This window comes from Sabethes cyaneus, chromosome 2 (assembly GCF_943734655.1).
Source record: "Sabethes cyaneus chromosome 2, idSabCyanKW18_F2, whole genome shotgun sequence".
Classification (NCBI taxonomy): Eukaryota; Metazoa; Arthropoda; class Insecta; order Diptera; family Culicidae; genus Sabethes; species Sabethes cyaneus.
Genome location: NC_071354.1, coordinates 11,357,927 through 11,379,002, shown reverse-complemented (window position 1 = coordinate 11,379,002; position 21,076 = coordinate 11,357,927).

Here is a 21,076-nt window from a genome sequence, read left to right as displayed (position 1 = left end):
TAAGCCTCCATTAAACTTTTCAAGAGGCAGCAACTTGGGCCCAATGATGTTTACGTTAATTACGCTAGATTATGCGAGGGCTAATGCGGACTGGGACTGGGACGGGGACGGGGACTGGGACTGGGACTGGGACTGGGACTGGGACTGGGACTGGGACTGGGACTGGGACTGGGACTGGGACTGGGACTGGGACTGGGACTGGGACTGGGACTGGGACTGGGACTGGGACTGGGACTGGGACTGGGACTGGGACTGGGACTGGGACTGGGACTGGGACTGGGACTGGGACTGGGACTGGGACTGGGACTGGGACTGGGACTGGGACTGGGACTGGGACTGGGACTGGGACTGGGACTGGGACTGGGACTGGGACTGGGACTGGGACTGGGACTGGGACTGGGACTGGGACTGGGACTGGGACTGGGACTGGGACTGGGACTGGGACTGGGACTGGGACTGGGACTGGGACTGGGACTGGGACGGGGACTGGGACTGGGACTGGGACTGGGACTGGGACTGGGACTGGGACTGGGACTGGGACTGGGACTGGGACTGGGACTGGGACTGGGACTGGGACTGGGACTGGGACTGGGACTGGGACTGGGACTGGGACTGGGACAGGGACTGGGACTGGGACTGGGACTGGGACTGGGACTGGAACTGAGGCTGGGACATAAATAAAACCAACACTATTCGAACAGAAATTACTAATGGAAAGGTGAATAAAATATGAGAAAAGAAAAATAATCAATGAAATATAGTCAAAAATTAACGATAGGAAAATGGTTAAAGCAACAAGATTAAAGAAAATAGTCAACAAAAGAGTTTTAGGAAAACAATTGAGAAAAATGGTTGAAACAACATGGGTAAAACAAAAGAAACAAAGAAGACCGGTCAAAACACGCTCAATATAAAACATTAAATAATTGTCCAAGTTTAATGTGTAAAAAATATCCAAAAAATAAAACATGTTTTTATAACATCCCCAGGGCAAAAAAAGACTTAAAGGGAAAAGAAGTTAAAATTAGATAGGAAGAGGGTAAGAGGCGAAAGATTTATTCGACATTTGAAGAGAGACCAGAGTTGATAGGGAGAGGGTCAACGAAATAACAATTACTAGGTTCGTAGTTCATTCTTTTTTACCAAATTAGCAGATCCACAAGCTGAACAAAGCTAAAACGGAAATCAATTATAAACGGATTCGAAACCAACTTATCCCCTAAGCTTCGATAGACGAGGAGCACAAAACGATCAAAACTGGTCCGGTGAAATGATAAAAAACTGGTCTAAGAAAAATTACCAAAGAAACATAATCAATGAAAACTAGTCAAATAAACAGCCAAGGAAAACGAATGGAACATATCGATAATAAACAAACAAAATCGATTTATCAAATAAATTCCATGGCAATGGCTGAAAAAGAAGACAAAGGAAAACGGTCAAAAAAAAACGTTCGAAACATAGCGAGATAAATTAAAGCGGTCAAACAAAAATAGGGAAAGAAAAATGCTACAAGAAAAATGCTTCACTAAAATAGTTAGGGAAAAATGAACCCAGCAAAATAGTCAAAGAAAATCAAACAATCCAAACACGGACAAAGAGCGTGGAGTTTTTGGAGCGTGTTAGTAAAATACGAAATCTGAAATTAAAGAAGAGAAGAAATTTTCATCCAAGTTAAATTAAAAACATTTATTCACGACAGATACGTAATTTGTCTACGACTTGCAGGCTTCAACAATGTAGTTAACAGTTAACAGTGTAGTTTAGTTGGGAAAACTTCTCCTTTTCTCTTCAGATGGACAAAGAACACTGAACAATGGACAATGAACAACGGACAATGAAAAATGGACAAAGAAAATGGACAAAACAAGATGGAAAAGAACAATGGACAATGTAAAATGGCTGAAGAAAATTTAATAAAGCAAAATGGACAATGAACAATGGACAATAAAAAATAAACAAAATAAAAAACGGAAATGGACAAAGCGAAATGGACAAAGAACAATGGACAACGGACATTGGAAAGTGGACAATGGAAAAAGGACAATTGACAATGAAAAGTGCAATTAGCAATATAGGCAAAGAAACTGGACAAAGGACAGTGGAGAATGAACAACGTACAATGCACAATGGACCAATGAAAGAAGGACAATGAACATTTAATAATGGACAACTGAAAATGAAAAGAATGACAAAGATCAATGGACAATGAACAATCACCAGTCCCAATGGCACAATAGGTGATGGACGATGGACAATGGATAATGGAAAATGAATAATTAACAATGGACAAAGAAAAGTGGACAAAATCAAATGGACCAAGAATATGCACGAAGGAAATGGGCATCGAACAATGGAAAAAGGAAATACAAAATGGTTAATGAACAATGAACGGACAACTGATAATGGATAATGAACAATGAACAATAGAAAAAGAACAATGTAAAACGAACAAAAAAGTATAATACAAACGAAAATTAACAAAGAAAAATGGTCAAAGAGAAGGTCATGAAATTATTACAACGGCAGTTTTTTTTAACAACCAGCGTAGGGTACGGTAGAAGAAAGTAATGAAACAAAGATGTCGATAGGATCCAACAGAATGGGACCAGGCGTGGAGGGGAAAGAACAAAAAATTAATTAAGAGAGGGTAATTGAAGCAACGCTCAAGCAGTTGCGTACCGCTCCTTTTTATCCAAGCGGGGGGGATCCGCGTATCAAACCAAGCTATAATTGTTAATTACTACCTGCTTCAATGACCCTCCCTTGCGTAATTTTCCGCTCTTTCCCCTGCACACGCCTGGTCCCATTCTGTTGGATCCTACCAACATCAGTGTTTCATTACTTTCTTCTACCGTCCCCTACGTTAATTGTAAAAAAAAACTACGGTTTTATAATAATTTATTTATGTGGCAGACCTCATTAAAGGTCAAGACAAAAACACGAGGTTGATCTACAGGTTAATGGACAATGAAAAAATGAACAAAGAAAAATTAAGCAGTGTTCCATTGAGTTGATCACCACAATTCAAATTGTTAACTTCTTGTGATCGGCGGGATTTGGCGGAAAGAAATGTAAATGTGGTTTGTTTAATATAATGTTTTAATGTCCGAAGATAGTAACTCGAAACGTACGGATAGACTGGCAATTAAATTTAAATTTATTTTCGCTGAAAGCCGCCGATCACAAGAAGCGAACCAAAATTAACCAAGCAAAGCGGACAAAGCACAATGAATAATGGACAATGTACAATGGATAATGAAAATTAAACAATGAAAAATTGACAAAGAACAGACGAAACTGAAAAATCGATAATGGACAATGGACAATGAACAATGAACGATGAACAATGGACAATGAAAAATGGACAAAGAACAATGAAAAATCGACAATGTAAAGAAACATAAAAATGGAGCACGATGATAACATAACAGTGATAACAGTGAACATTGGACAATAAAAAATGGACAAAGTAGAATTGACAATGGATAATTTACAATGAACAATATACCAGTTTACCTAAAAATAAAAAATAAGAAAACTTATCCAATTTAATTCTACTATGTGTATTTTATTCAATGACAGATACGTATTTCACATGGTTTTTTCGGAAAAGTTATTGAAAATACAAAGGCAAACAACTTTGCTGAAGAAATGATATTTCTATCTCTATCGAGTGCAGAGCTATAGAGCATTTTCCCTGCAAATTGTTTCAAAATTAGTTTTTCATACTTAGCTTATGTTGGTTGCATTTTACAGGAATATATGGTTCTAGGCGATTATTTAAGGACTCAAAATATACATTTTTGCAGAAGATTGCAAATCTATAGGACCTTTCCTTACAAAGTTATCGCTTTTGGCTCGTGAAGTTAAGGAAAAATAAAACTTAAATAATCGTTAACTTTGTAAGGAGAGGTCCTAGAGATTTGCAACCTTCTGCAAAAACATATATTTTGAGTCTTTCAATAATCGCCTAGAATCATTTACACTTGTAAAATGCAACCAACATACGCTAAACATGAAAAAATTATTTTTAAAGAATTTCCAAAGAAAATGCTCTATAACTCTGCACTCGATAGAGATAGAAATGTCATTTCTTTAGCAAAATTGTTTACCTTTATATTTTCTATAACTTGCCGAAGAAACCATGTCTCTATCTACGAACACAAAGAAAATGGACGTGTATCGCTCTGTATTTCGCTCCGATTTTGTTTATTTTGCATTCAATTTTAGTTTAATTTTCTCCTAGTTGTTCGTCAAAACTTGTGAAATAATGATTTATTAACTTCGTCAGTCTCTTATTGATAGCAATGGCAGGTTGAAAAATGAGATACTTACTAGACATTTACTACACCAGTAGTTACTTCGAAATTTGTTCTAAATATTAAATGAAAATAAAAACTGATCTTCGAGTGATGAGCACTCGAGTGATTTATATTATCAGTCATCCAAAAGCTTCCAAATTTTAAATTACGCTAGTGCAAGTCGATATGTCGTTTCAAACATCAGCAAACATTCGCAGTCTGTAGCGCTGTGGAAGAAGATTTAAAAATGCATGTAGCCCTGGCTCAAACGGATCAAATGCCAGCTTACGGTTACTGCCGAGCAAGATTCTACGAGTTCAAAATCACGTTCCAATTATCCTACTTTCGAGATCCACCATTCACCGCTCGCTCCCTGCGTTCCACGTGCTTCCAGAAAGGAAGCAAGCAGTCCCGCTGACAGCAGGATTACATCATCATTAAATCTCCATGGTGGAAGCAGGGCAAGCTCGCCTTCGGTCGCCCCAAGCGACTCTTCAAAAATCCTAATAAATTTCTTCCCAAAATGTGCATGTTTTCGAACGCAACTCTCGCAAACTAGAAGACAGCCGAAGTCGGAGTCGAGTTTTGCAATGGTTTCCTTTGTCTTTCGCCGGATCCGGAGGACAGGGCGGGGCGAGGCAGTGGCGCTCAAAATAATGACGTCTCTCGCCAAAATAGACATTCAATTTATTTCCTCGAGCGCAAGAGCTCGAGAGTTGGCTAGCTTTTCAGAGAAACAGTTTCTTTTTTTCACGTTGAAATACGACGACGACGGAAGCAGGCAATCCGGAAAAGGGGTTAGGGTTTATTTTTTTTGTTATCCCCGTTCACCTGCCTGGCGCGCTGTGTTTGGTTTGTGTGCAAAATGGCAAACCGCAGCAGCAGCAGCCAGTCCGGCCAGTTCCGATCTGGCAACCCGAAGAATAAAGGAGATGGTTATTTCCAGCTCATTTAAGCCTTACAAGTGCGCGTGGTTACGGCAGAAATCGACCATTTTCCCGTGGCTTGGGTTTCTTAGCTTTTCTTGCTGCCTGCTACCGGCAGGCAGACAGGCAGGCAGGGAAGCAGCGGTATGCAGAATTATAGTTCCGTGGTGTAAGGATGCGGCAGACTGAGCGCAGTACCTTTCTCAATAGCGGACCTCAATCAGGATCTCGTTTTTTCTCTCTTCCAAGCTCGTTTAGCAAGCAGCGGTGCGGTGATGCTCGAGAGCTGAGAAGGGTACAGGAAGATTTTTTCCCTACTTTTAATGAATATTAATGGAGTTGAAGCTTCAGCTGGTGGAGTCGGTGGTGGTGGTTTTACACCTTTCCGCTGACCGCAGCTGTCTGGCGGTCAACTTCTTAGTGTTGTAATGCAGTGTCTTCGAAGGAGACCGATTTTTCATTCGGTCTGTCCGACCGTCATTGTTTGCCGTTGTGCTAATGTGCTCTCACTGTGTCCTCGACCCCGGTGGCTGGCTGCAAGTGACGCGCTGTTGGTTGATCTGTTAGAAACTATTACTTCATTACTTCATTTGCTTCAACAACATTCTTTTATGTGCATAATTTTAGTCACAAAAAAAGAAGTTTTTTGTGTTATCACTTCTTTTCTTAAAGTTTAAGTAGCTAGCGAAAACACGATTTATGCAGTAAATTTCACAGATAATTCTACTCTTTTCATATTTGTGCTACAGATAATAGTTAAAGTTTAACTTCTTGCATAGAAAAAAATAATGCCGCTTCACAAGGCTTTAATCACCAAGCGCCTCCATCAAAATGAAATAAACTGTATGCGCATGGTTAGTAGTAGCACTACCGATCTCCGATCTGGTATTGATCATGATTGCCGCATTCACTCTTTTTTTTCGCTGAACGAACATTAAAAACGAATTATGAAAAAGTTAACGACAAACGATGGAAATTGAGACTAATATGCATTCGCTTCACAAATCATTTGTACCTAATTAAAATACTAACCGAACCAAGCACGTAAGAATGTGTCTCCATCTTCATTCGGTTCGAAACGTAAAACCCCCGCAAGCGGTGTAATTGATGCTGTCGCTGCTACGCTACAGCATACCGACCGCGGCGCCGGAGGTGTGGGTGGGATATAAAATTTTATTCGAAATTAGTGCTAATCTTTTCCCATCCATGTGCACCATTAGTTCGCTGGGCACTCCCGCTGCTGGCTGGCGCAGTGCAGTGATATGACATGTGTGCTGCGCAGCCCGGCGCGCGGTGTGACCTCATTCGTCGTCGTTTGACCATCATCGCCGGGGCACAGCACGGAAAGCAAAAACTGATAAGCCAGAGCTTGGTTGAAGGAGAACAAAAAAAAAAAACGCAGCGAGAATTTCCACCCACCGCAGGCAGCTCGAATGCTGCAGCAGCAGCAGCATCGAATGACTGACCGCGGTTGGAATTCTTCACTTTCCCACTATGACGATGGTGGACAGCGAGTTTTACTTTTTTGTCACCCACCTTCTGATCTTTTACTCACTCGGTTCCGGTAGTCGCTGGATGCATCCATTCATGAATGGCAGGGATTCTTTTTTACTTGTACTTTTTTGAATTCACCAAGCGCAGATCCGTTCGTCGTGCAATAAAACGGAAGATTGCACCGAGGCGAAGAATACCGACCGGGATGCAAGCAAGCGCAAGCTGCACATGAAAGTTAAGTTCAAATTAATTGAATCTGGGATGCCATGCACGGGATGACGAACGGCGAAAGAAAAGCTAAAAATGAGTTCGTCCTGGCTCAGGTTTCGGGAGGTGGTGCACCAGGCAGAGGCAGAGGAGGCAAGAATGGCTGTGATCAACAGCCGTGGAGAAAATTAGTAACATGAGATAAGATCGAGTGCAACCAATAAAATGGGGGGGAGGGAGAGAGAGAAAACGGTTGTGTCATGCGATAAATTGATTGAGAATTGAATTGAAGTATCGTTTCATCGGGATAGGGAATTGGCACTTCGGAAGTGGTTTTACGATTGGTGGAAGAGACATGCTGTGGATATTTGGTTTGGGAGCACGAACTCTTAATTTTAGAAGAAAAAAATTAAATTTAAAAAAAAATGTCTATCATTTTTCTTTTTTAATAAGTTGAATTCCTCGATTTATTCAACGAACTTCAAGACGCTTTCACTCAACATTTTGTTATGTCCATGAAGATGCAAAAGGAACAGGATACTTGTGAACTGATTAGCTAAGAGTGGGATTAGTGATGGAAATGGAGAAGCATCACAAACCGGCAGGCGCTAAAAATCAAGGTCTTGTTAAAGCCAGGATAAAGATTACGCTTGAAAATATATCATCTATTGTGGTATCGCCCGGGTGTTTGCTGTGCATTTATTTTTGTTATAATCGCTATTGAATGAGCGATATGCTTTGTATGCGTGCTTGCGTGTACAGGGGTGTACCCTTCCTTCAAAACTTGCTCTACTTTACCCACCTATTCCTCGCTTATAGAATTCAGCATGCAGAAAAGGGTAAATGAAGTGAATAAGAATAAACCCATGCTAAAGTCACTTGAAAGCGAATTGTCGGTTTCTACTAAGATCGGAACCCACGGGCTTGAAAAGGAATCGCAAGTTGAATGTGACTGCGTGAATGCGTACGCTTCCCGCATCCAAGTTGCACTTTTTGAACGATCATTTGACTGCTTTTTGAATCCAGTCAATCTGCCACTTGCGCTGCTGCCGCTCAGGAGAAGCCAACACTCGTTGTCCCGCTTTGGGCGTTCATTTCGAAGAATCTAAACTGCAAACTGACTGGAAGCATAAGATGACATATTTTTTCGTTTCTCTTTTTGTCTCCAAATCAGCTGCTCACAGTATTAGTGTGTCACCCGGAGTCGGTCCGACACAAGCAAAATGTTCGTTTGTATTAGACGGAGTCCGACCGACTTCTTCCATGCACAGGTAGTGGTTGTTTTTTGTAGTATTGAATCATACGATAGCGCGGTTGCTTTGCGTAAGCGTGGTGACTGCCAGTCATTTGACTGTTTTGCAGTCATTCGCTGCTCCAAACGGCAACGGCAACTTGATCGATACGAAAATGTCGAAAAGGTTTAAAATGCATTCGTTCTACCGTTCAAATCGGAGGCATGACTGAGCAAGCTGCTAGTGGCGTTATGCATAGCGTTCGTATTCTACCAGAACCGAACAGAGATGAGCCAAATAAATGATCAAATGCAGTATGTTTTTTTTTGCTTTTATTATAGACCCTTTAATTACATATTCGGGCCTTAAATACCGTATGTTTAGTTTTTTTTTTCAAATTTTCCCGATGCACAAAGAACGGTTTGCGAACCACACCGAAAAAGGCGCCTCCATCAATGCGGACAAAAAAGGGAACGCATGGTTGTTTTTTTAAACTCGTAATAAAGGTAAAAAAAAATTGAAAGCAATAATTTTTATTTCTTGTTTAATTTGGCGGTAATGATTGTATCGACTTAGGCGGTGCTGCTACATAGAGTCAGTAGGATTGTTGCACTAGCCCCGTAACTATCCGGTACTCTACCAGCCGGCTGTGAAGTCTGTCGATAAAGAAGGGTCAAGTCTTACAAAGACGTTTAAGCCCAAGGCTTTGCTTTGATTTTCGATTGTATCGACTAACATTTTTTTTCAAGCTCAAAACCGATATAGCCAGACCTTTCTAAGAATTATTTTTGTGCCAAAATTGTTCAAGCTACTGTATATTTAGATCCATTTTACCGACATAATCAATTTAAAATCCCTGTCGTTACTTACATTTATTAGTTTTGTTTAAATAATCTTTTAATTAGGTTACGTACATTTTATTTATCGATAGATATTGAGTTTGCATATTTGTAACTTACCACATTTCTAACTCTGACATTTGATTTCTCTTTTATTCACAGGTAAGCGTAACACAACAAGAAATATGACTGTTTCACTAGTATTTATTGAAAGGTATTTATTAACACTTTAACGGATTGTCATCAATTAAAACTGCTCCTATCAACACCAAAATAATGATTTTTTTTTTCTGTGAGTGATTTTCGATGTTACTGCAACTGTGTACACACATTGGGGCATGTAAGTAATATTAGTCTTGATGTCAGGTACTTGATGGCCAGCAACACAATGCAGCAACACCGTGACAATGCAGCAAATACCGAGACATTACTCTCCTCAACTCCAGATTCTCTCCCGCATCCTGTTTCTCAAACTGAGGCCGTTGCAGGAAACCTTTGTCGGCGAATACCAGTGCGGTTTTCGATGCACCACGACGGACCTAATATTCACTTAGCTGCAAATCCTCGATAAATTCCGGGAATTCAACTTGCAAACTCACCATTTGTTTATAGCCTTCAAGGCGGCGTACGATTCAGTTAAACGAAATGAGCTATGGCGGATTATTGAACATAAACTCTACCAAAACGAAATATATGGTGGTTGGTAGATAGCGTGATAGCTTTTCGAGTGTTGGAACTGCAGTGGTGGTAGATGGCAGCAGCGCAAGGTACAGCCTGTACAAAAATATTACATGTACCTACACTAACACGATGTAGTGAGACAATTTTGTAAACAATTTTGTACCATCCAAAAGGCTACTATTACTCAAAAAACTTTTCCGTAGAAAGTACCATCTTAGGTTACATGAATCTTGAAATAGTTAGGGCGTTCATTAGTTGTTGTATATATACTATCACCATCCGGTGAAAAAAAATCTTAGTTGTGTATAACCACGACCGCATAGGTGACGCATGACTACATAAGTCTCTTTGTAGTGATACTAGCATGTAAACATGCATGTAATAATTGGTTGGTGTTAAATCAGACCGGACCAAGTCGCAAAATTTAACAAAATTAGTTAATGACAGCAAACGATTAAGAATTTCTCAAGCTACATTTTACTCTAATCAGATTATATAAATGTTGCAAACTCCCTCTAACAAGCAACATCGTAAAAATGATGCGATCAAGCAAATGACTACTTTATCATGAAAGTATACTCAAAAGAAGCTTGAGTGTTGATTTTCATGAAAAAATATTTGTCTGGAGAACCGCCAGGTATGAAAAAGTCCAATTTCTCTTTTTAGTTTTTCATATCTAACGCTCTACCCAAATATATTTTCAGTTCAAAAATATCACAAAATTGGAAAAAGCATGTAAACTACTCATAGAAAAAATTTGAGGTCGAACAATTTGTTCTAAATGTCATTTTTCTTCAAAAGTAAAAAAAGGAATATTCGCACCATAATTTTTTTTCAGAATTTTTCAGATTTCTTGCTTTTAAAGATGATAACTTTGGAACGCATCGTCAGAATGTTGTGATATTAATATCAAAATGTCAGGAAATCTGTTCTGAACCTATTTTTATTACATCCCGAGTAACAATTTGGGTTTTATTATACTCTTATGATGGCATTCAAGACCAAAATTGGTCTTGAAGATCCCCATAAGAGTACAATAAAACTCATATTGTTGCTGGGGATGCTATATATGCAGTATATATACATGCTACATGCGTTGTATTAACATTTATCAAAGTATTAACATTGTATACGATCAATCCTCAATACATTTAACAATTTAACAAAATCAAGAACACAAACTATTGCTTTCCTGCTACCATACAGAAATTAAAGATTGTTGAAGGTATTTTAACAATTCAATCCCATTTTATCGGCAGCACATCTTTTCATTACACTTCCAATGAAACGGCAAACATACCCATCCATACAGAATTATTTTATAATCTAACACTACAGCTGTAGCGCACTTTTCTGCACAGATATCAAATTCTCCTAGGTTTAATCGTCTCCTCGTTAAGAATTTGCGATCTGTAGGGACAAGAAACTTTCGTAAGTTTTCTAGAACATTTCGCTAACACAGACATCAAATTGGACTAGGTTTAATTGCGTTCGTAAGAAATTTGCTGACATGAGAGGGCTTTGTCACTCTTTCTGGCGTACTTTCCAAGCAAGGACATCAAATTGGTCTAGGTTTAATGGCGGTGTTTAGAAATCTTATTGAGACCAGGAAACTTTGTCAATTGTTTTGGCTTACTTCCCAAGCACAGATATCAAATTGGTATAGGTTAAGATCGTCGTAAAGAATTTACGACCTGTTGGGACGAGGAGATTGTGCCAATTTTTTCACTTTAAAACTATAATGGCGTCTTTTCCAACCAAATACGAAGGATTTCCAGTTGGACAATGCTTCATTATATTTAATTTTTCGAAAGTACGTACTTTGAAATTAATAGGTTTCATTACCGGTGTGGATGCGTAGGTTTTCCGATCGGTTGGCGTAAAAATATTGAAAATCTATCTATTTTTCATGACTCGCATTTTTCGATTTTTCAGAATGACACCCTATCCCAAACCCTGCCGTAAGACGTAGTCCTACTTCAAAATTCTAAATTTTCTTTTTTACTATTATGAAGGTGACAGTCACTTGAATAACTTTCCCAAAGTCTAGATAGTTAGCAGTGCAAGTTATAGTCTATACAAAAATTTTACTTGTGCGCATTGATCAACTGAACAAATTCGTCGAAGATGCCAACGTTCAATATGGCCAGGGTCACGAGTTCTTCAAGCCAATTCTCATATGCTACGTAGGCTCCACTAAGGTGGCTCCTATTAACATTCTTAATGGGCAGGATTGTTGTATTCTATGACAATGTACCAAAAATGAAAATTTGTTAATTAAAGCTTGAGTTATTTAATATCTGGACGCACTGCTTATTTTACCGCCCAGTTAGCTTCGGGTTATACGATGCTGGCCTAACAAGCCAGTCGTCGTATATTCGGATCTCGGCTGGGAGGTGCTGCTTATAGAGTCAGTATGATCTTTGCACTAGCCCAGTAATTTTCCTGTACTCTAATACGCGGCTGCGAAGTCTGTCGATAAAGGAGGGTTCAATTCTCAACAGGGTGTTTATACCCACGGCTTTGCTTTGCCTATTTTACTGCAGTGCTCTCAGTGAACGAAGCTGAAATATTTTGATAGCAGTTTATTTGGAAAGGTTTCCTCGTTTAGTGCTGAAATGTTCGTCACGATTAATTTTGTTTCAAAGAACTTATATTTCGCGAAAGCCACGAGTCAAAAATTAGTTTTGGATACTTACTACGAAAAGCCGACGTAATCAGGTTCAAAAATCGCGTGTAATATTTTCAAATATTTCAAAAATAATATTTGAGCGGCGTTTTTTTTTTTAATTTTACCATTACCATTTAAAAAATATTCCTAACTCTATTTTCTACCGCATAAGTTGTTATGACGTATGGTTCGTATTTGGTGCGAAAGGACATTCGTAGCATATTTTGCACCAGATCGCATTATGTGCACGGTTATTGTCTGGCACCGTTATCGACCACTTCCGGCTGCGAAGATTACAGTATAGAAGAGAAAATATACTTGTGCAATCATGATCTGCTCCATATACAATCCTCGTTCTGCGGTTTGCGGCGTCGTCGGCTGTTCTTACGGTTATTCGGTCAAACGCTTCAATTGTCGATCATGTCAGTTGTTTTTCTGAGAAAGTTAAAAGATTTCGTTATTTGTCGATAGGTGTCGGTATAATACTATTTTTATCATGAGCTTTTATGACATCCGTATGATGCACGAAGCATTTTTTAGAATACAATGATTCGAACGACTACACCTTCGTTCAGATGTACGAATCTTTATATATTTATTATATTTATGTTATGGTAGACGCTGATCCGCTGATTCTAATATGCCATTTTACTTGTTATTTTAACTCATAAGTTAAAATATTGTTTGGATTTTATCCGTGAAAAACCATAGCCATGCATTACTACCTGATACGTATACTGCGCCTCCATTACTGACTCTGCTAATAGAAACAGTAATTATTTTATATATAAATTAATCAAATTGTACCGAATAACGATTCGTAGATTCATAAATTTCACCCGAAAGCTCATTCCAATCCGTGTCAGGGTTTTATTATTGTTGTAATAAATAAATCTTCCCCTCCAATATATTACGACCAGGAATTGCAACGCAGCTTACGCGGATGCTTAGAAAACCTATTTTTCCCTTCGAAATTCCGACCCCTTCTCGTCCATTTTCCACCGACCATCTAACCAAATACAGGCGCACCCTTTTTTTCGGTCGGCCATTAGCCATTCGTCGGAGGCCGAAGGCACAGACGTCTTCTCCACATTCATTTCAATCGACAGTGAGTTCGATGTAAAAATGAGCGAATATTCAAATTGCATCCATCCATTTTCATTAGCGCTGCTCGTTGCGAGCCACAGCCACAGCGCGCCACACGCACACAAACATTTATTCTAATAATTTCCACTCCATTAATATCAATACCATTCGACTTGTTTGGGGCTCGTCGACGGCTTTCGGCTAGCCCAAAAGTTCGCCCGGTTGTTAGCTGGTCGAGCCAAAAAATCTCGCAATGCAATATGGTCGAAACAAAAAAAAAATGAAAACAAATTCCGACAGCAGATGTGGAGAAGCCCCGAACCGAACCGAGACCCCGGACTCGATTTATGAAGTAAACTTTCAGCGGAGCGTTTTTATTTCGCTGCCTGACTGGCTGGGCTGGCGGGCTGAGAAATGGATGGTTTCCTTTGAGTGTTGATTTCAGACAAATCGAAAGCGAAAACAAAATAAACGCGCTGAACGTGATTGAATGCAGCCCGGTTCACCGGTTAATGAAAGATTGTAAATTGAACGGGGGGAGTCCGGGCCCGGGTTTCTGGTGGATTTTGTTGAATCCTTCTTTACACTGACGTGTATCGTATTGTTTTACAACAATTAAAAAAAACTGTAGGATCAAAATAGTTTGGTGAAAATTCATTCCAAAAATCAAACTATTTCAAACAACAGAGTTAAAATTAATCAATAAACTATGGTGCCGTGCATATTTTGGAAAATTGTTAACCGATGATGGTGATACTTCTTTGTGTCGGTTCCACAACCGCGGCGGCTGGACAACTTTTTACGATGATAGACAGCTCGTACATCCAACAAACACTGTCTCATTCGTTCGTATACGCTGTGCAAGTGAGTTGTATCATAAATTTTTGATGTGAGAATGGAGCAATATGTGCAGGTGCGGGTTGGATGACTCTATTTCGGCCACTGCCCACCACTGAGAACCGGAACAGAATCGGTTTTACATTCTGTCTATGTGTTCTGTGCAGTGTAGTAAGAGTGGTAGTACTTAACTGTTTGAGCAACGCAAATTCACCAACCTTTTTATTGATGAGTCGATGTCTCTTTTGCGAGAAAAGCGTGCAAAAGTTTAATTTTTGCTGAATGTCTAAAATTTTGACATAGGGCTTCGTTATGGGCTGAAATAAAAAAAATCTAAATTTTTTATGAACAAATAATCAAAAATGTTGTGTCTGAGACGTGTCACGTCAATTACTTGTACCGAACAAGAAATCTCAAACATGCAGTAAAAATTACTTCAGACATCCTTTCTTATTCTTGAAAGTTTCTTACGCTTATCACAAATTTTCTTGACTTAACATAAATCTGCTCAACTTAACTTAAAATAACGCTCAAAAAGGAGAAACGATGGCGAAAAACGATGAAAAGTTGACGAAAAGGCGACAAAAGATGAAAAAAATACGACGGAAATTACATGTAAATGGAATGAAAAGACAACGAGAAGCCAATACAATACAATACAATACAAAACACGACCAAAACCAAAAGGCTTCTCAAAACGTCAACAAAGTGACAAAGAATATAAAAAAAGATGATGAGTAGACAAGGAAAAGAAATCACTTTGTTTGATGGCATCAGAACGACGCAAAAATGGCAAAAAAGGTGAAAAAGGTGAAATGACGGCAAAAGACGATAGAAAGATAACAAAAGAAAAACTAGAAAAAATGACATAAGAACGAAAGAACAGACGACCAAATCATTTCGAGAAGACACTAAAACTAAACTAAACAAAACTACACAAAAGAGGCAAGAAGCGATCGAAAAAAGAAAAAAAATGCTTAAAATAGACGTCAAAAATGACAAAAGAGTTAACGATGAAAAGATGGCAAAAAAGACCTTGAACAAACGACAACGAGGGGACAAAGGGATATCTAAAAGACGACGAACACGAAGAAAAGATAACAAAGAGATGATAGAAAGATAGCGAAACGGCGCCGAAAAACAATGGTAAGATAACGAAAATGCGATGAAAGAATGACGAAAGACAGCAAATAGATGACAAAAAGATGTCGAAGAAGCGACGAAAAAACGATGAAAAATAAATAATAAAAAATAATGTCAAGTAGGTCAACAGACGCAAAAATAACACGAAATTTAATGGTATAGATTATGCAGTAGTGCATGAATTGTGAAAAGTTGTTCTTTTATCAAAAAGCGTACGAAGGCGTATAACCTTGACCTATTGCAGCCTATATTTTGATCTAAAACCTGAACAGTTCATCCTCCAAAAAGCAGTGCGAAGGGCAGTTTTAGAGTTAATTATTATCTACAATATTGTTGAAGAAATTATAGTTTTATCTTAACTATGGGGTTGCTCCCCCCCTAGTAGCCAATTGTGAGCTCCTTTTGAACTCTGAACATTTAAGCCTTTAGAATATACAACAAAAAGGCGATGAAAAGATGGCTAAAATTCAAAGAAATGGCACCAAAAAACGAGAAAGACGAGATGACGAACAGTTAAAAATACGTTGGAAATAAGTTGACGAAAATTTGTTGTTTTTTTCGTCGACGCCAAAAAAACCGAAAAAAAGATAAGCTTAAAACACGATGAAAAGTCGTCTAAAAATCGTCAATAGCGCGACCAAATTAGAAAAAAGAGGAAAAAGGCAGTAAAAAACATATATGCTGGTTTGACAACAAACAGCATGACAAGAAAAGTAACTAAAAAGCAACAACAAAAAAATCAACGGCTAAATGAGACCAAAATTGACAACGAAGATGAAAAGACGCCAAAAAAACAACACAGGCGAAAATGGCAAAAAAGATGCCGAATGAAGCTAAAACAATGCCAAAAACAGAGGTACGAAAACAACGGACAAACGTCGAAAATTCAATGAAAGGAAGAAAAAATATGACACAGATTACAGAAAGACAACAAATATGAAGAAAAATACTAAGAGATGACAGAAAAAACTTCGATTAGATCTTAACCACTGCCACAAAAGACGATCATTAAGACTGTGGCAGTGGCCTTTTAACCCAATGCCCTTCTGGTATACAAAAAAAAAGACCTTAACAGAATGATGAACTGGCGACTTTTTTACTGTTTTTTGATCAATTCGGTTGTAGCACTGTGTTTCTGTATTTATGTATTTCTATTTTCCTTATTTATCTGTTTTCTGTTTATTGTGATCCGTTTTCTGTTCTTTTGTTTTTCTGATCTACTGTTGGTTTGCTCTTTTGTTCTTCTGTTCTTCTGTCTGTCTGTTTTACTGTGTTTCTGTATTTATATTTTTTGTTTTTCTTTATTTCCGTTTCTCTTTTTCTGTAATTTCAGTTTCCGTGTTCTGCTAAAACGCTCCAAAAACTTCAGTCTGCGTAAAGACGACAAAAATGCGATAATAAGGCCATTACAAATATTTAAAAAGTTTTTGTCCCTCCGGTGTTGGGGCACTGCAGGGGGGGGGGAAGGAATTTTTTAATCGAGCAAAAAAAAATGGATTTTAGGCATTTTTACTTAAAGTTTAAACGTGAAAACCAAATCTATTCTTGCTATTAATAAATACGTTGTTATTTTTCATGCAAAAATCTACGAACAAAAAGTCAAAAACGAAACAAAATTTTTTTGGCCGAGTTTCGCAAATTCCACTGTTTGAACTTCCATTTCTGTTTCGTGCTAGAAGCGTTAACTCAACTCGTACACTAATTTTTCGAGTTTTCGAGTTTTTCTGGCTGTAGAGCCCACAGACAATTGATTTTATAAAAAAATTTAACTCATATCCTACAAATTATTTTTTTGCCCCTCGATTTTTCAAGCCAATTACCAAGGGGGGGGGGGGGTGAAAAAAACTTTGAAAATGGCCAAAGATGACGAACAGTTGCGAAAATACAACAGAAATAAATTCACAAAAAGGCGACGAAAGACGGCAAAACTGCAACGGAAACAACAAGTAAATCCCAAGCAACAATTTGATTTTGATGGTACTCTTGTAGTGGTCTTCAAGACCATTTTTGGTCTTAAATACCATCATAAGAGTGTACTAAAACCCAAACGTTATTCGGGATACGATCCAACGGCGGCAATAAAACGTTTAAGATGCATGAACAAAACGCCGATTAAAGTTACTAAAATTCAAAGAAAAGACGACAGAAATTCAGTGAAAAGAAGACTATAAGGCGACAAATACAACAAAAATAAGACGAAAACAGACGACGGAGCAGCGTAAAATACAACGTGAACGTACAACGAAAAGACATATGAAAAGCATCTAAAGGTGACTAAATATGCAACAAAAGACGACCCAAGAAAGTCAAAAAGGTTGCGAAAAACAATATTGCTGTTGACAACAAACAGGATAGCAACAAATGGTGTAAAAGTAACAAATAGATGGCGAAACGATGACAGCGGCGAAGAGATGGCAAAAATCGACGAAAGCACGCTTAGACAGCAATACAAAAGACGACAGAAACGACAAAAAAACCAGTGAAACAATAACCCAAATGCCAAATGCCAAAAATGAATCAAGAAAACGACTAACTAACGAAGAAAATGCGATGCAAAGATGATTAAAATATAACAGAAATAACAAAATGACAACGAAAAAGAAAACAGGAGCAAATAGATGGCAAAGGACCGCGAAAAGACAATAAACGAAATTATGAAAAGACGATTGCATTTTCTGGTTCAACGTTCTTCTGTTGCTCGGTTTTCGGTTTTATATTTTCTATTTTCTGCTCTTTGTTTTCTGTTACTATTTTGTTTTTCTGTTCTTCTGTTCTTCTGTTCTTCTGTTCTTCTCTTCTTCTGTACTTCTCTACTGCTATTCTTCTATTTTTCAGTTCTTCTATTTATCTGTTTTACTGTGTTTCTGTATTCCTATTTTAATTTTTCTTTATTTCTGTTATTTCAGTTTTCGTGTTCTACTAAGACACTCAGTTTGCGTTAAGGCGACAAGTCAAATATCAAAGTCAAAGCATCAAAATGGCGTCCAAACATGCAAAAAAAGACGACGAAAGAACGTCAAAAACGTAGCGAAAAACAACATTTCTGTTAGCTTAACAACAAACAGGATAGCGACAAGTGATATAAAAGTAAAAAACAGACTGCGAAACGTTGACAATAACGAAGAGATGGCAGAAAACGCAAAAAGACGCCAAAACAGTAACACAAAAGACGACATAAACGGCAAAAAGCCACTGAAAAAAAGCCAAGAATGCCAAAAAACAGGTTAGAAAACGACTATTAAATGAAGAAAATGCGATGAAAACATGACAAAAATACAACAGATATAACAAAATGACAATGAATACGAAAATAGGAACAAATATGTGGCAAAGGACGGCGAAAAGACAATAACGAAACGATGGAAAGACGATTGTCTTTTCTGTTTCACTGTTCATCTGTTGCTCGGTTTTCCGTTTTATATTTTCTACCTTCTGTTTTCTGTTTTTTTTTTTTGTTTTTCTGTTCTTCTGTTCTTCTCTTCTTCTGTACTTCTATTCGTCTATTTTTCTGTTCTTCTGTTTGTCTGTTTTACTGTGTGTTTGTAGTTCTATTTTTAGTTTTCTTTATTTCTGTAATTTCAGTTTTCATGTGCTACTAAAACGCTCAGTCTGCGTAAAGACGAAAAGTCAATTATCAAAGTCGAAGCATCTAAAAGGCAACCAAACATGCAAAACAAACGACGAAAGAATGTCAAAAAGGCAGCGAAAAATAACATTTCTGTTAGCTTAACAACAAACAGGATAGCGACAAGTGGTATAAAAATGAAAAACTGACAGCAAAACGTTGCGAATAACGCAGAGATGGCAGAAAACGCAGAAAAGACGGCAAAATAGCAACACAAAAGACGACATAAACGGCAAAAAGGCCACTGAAAAAACAACCAAAAATGCCAAAAAAGAGGTAAGAAAACGATTAACAAACGAAGAAAATGCGATGAAAAGATGACAAAAATACAACAGAAATAACAAAATGACAATGAATACGAAAATAAGAACAAATAGATGGCAAAGGACGGCGAAAAGACAATAACGAAATGATGGAAAGACAATTGCCTTCTCTGTTGCTCGGTTTTCCGTTTTCTATTTTCTGCTTTTTGTTTTCTGTTTTCTGTTTTTTTTCTTCTGTTCCTCTGTTCGTCTATTCCTCTGTTCTTCTGTTCTTCTGTTCCTCTGTTGCTCTATTCATCTGTTCCACTGTTCCTCTGTTCTTCTGTTCTACTGTTCCTCTGTTCTTCTGTTCATCGGCTCTTCTGTTTTGCTGGTTTTCTGTTTTTCTGTTCTTCTATTCTTATGTTCTTTTGTTCTTCTGTTCATATGTTTTCTGTTCATCTATTCTTCTATATTCTTACTGTTTTTGTTTCTGTTTTTGTTTTTTCTGCTTTTTCTTTTTCTGTACCTTTGTTTTTTTCTGTTGATCTCCTTTATTTTTGTTTTTCCGTTAATCTGTTGTTCTGTGTTGATGATCTGGTTTAAATGTTCTTCTGTTTTTCTATTTTTCTGTTTGTATATTTTTCTGTTGTTCTGGTTTTTATTTTTCTGTTGTCAGTTCTTTTTTGTTTCTCTATTTTGCTGTTTTGTCTGTTCTTCTGTTTCTCTGTAATTCTGTTGCTCTATTCATCTGTTCCGCTGTTTCTCTATTCTTCTGCTATTCTATTCTTCTGTTCTTTTCTGTTCTTTTTCTGTTGTTTTTGTTTTTTTCTGTTTTTTCATTTTCTGTACTTTTGTTTATCATTTTTTTGTTGATTTCCTTTGTTTTTGTTTTTTCGTTCATCTGTTTTTCTGTGTCGATGTTCTTTTGACTGAAGTTTTTGGAGCGTCTTAGTAGAATACGAAACCTAAAATTAAAAAAGAAGAAAACTTATCCAATTTATATATAGTAGAATTAAATTGGATAAGTTTTCTTCTCTTTTAATTTTAGATGTTCTTTTGTTTTTCTGTTTTGGTTTTTATTTTTCTGTGATTTGTTCTTTTTTGTTTGTTTCTTTTTTGCTGTTTTTCTGTTCGTCTGTTTTTCTATTGTTCTGTTTTCGGTTCATCTGTTCTTCTATTTTTCTGCTGTTTTTGTTTTTTCTGTTTTTCTTCCTTTTCTGTACTTTTGTTTGTCATTTTTTTCTGTTGATTCCCTTTATTTTTGTTTTTCGGTTCATCTGTTTTTCTGTGTTGAGTTCTTTTATTTTTTTTCTTATTTTTATTTTTCTGTGGTCTGTTCTCTTTTGCTGTTTTTCTGTTCGTCTGTTTTTCTGTTCTCCTATTTTCGGTTCGTCTGTTCTTCTATTTTTCTCTTGTTTTTGTTTTTGTTTTTTCTGTTTTTCTCTTTTTGTATACTTCTGTGTGTCGTATTTTTTCTGTTCTCCTTTATTATTGTTTTTCCATTCTTGTGTTTTTCTTTGTTGGTGTTCTTCTGTTCTTTTTTTTCCGTTGTTCTTCTGTTATTCTGTTTTGTTATTCTATTCTTATATGTTCTTCTGTTCTTCTGTTTTTCATTTTTTTTGTTTTTGTGTTTTTCTGATTTGCTGTTTTTCTGATTTTCTGTATTTATGTTTTCCTGATTTTCTGTTTTTATGTTTTTCTGTTGTTCTGTTTTTCTTTTCTTCTGTTCAAATGTTATTTGTTTTTCTGTTCTTCTATTTTTCTGTTCATTTGTTCTTCTATTTTT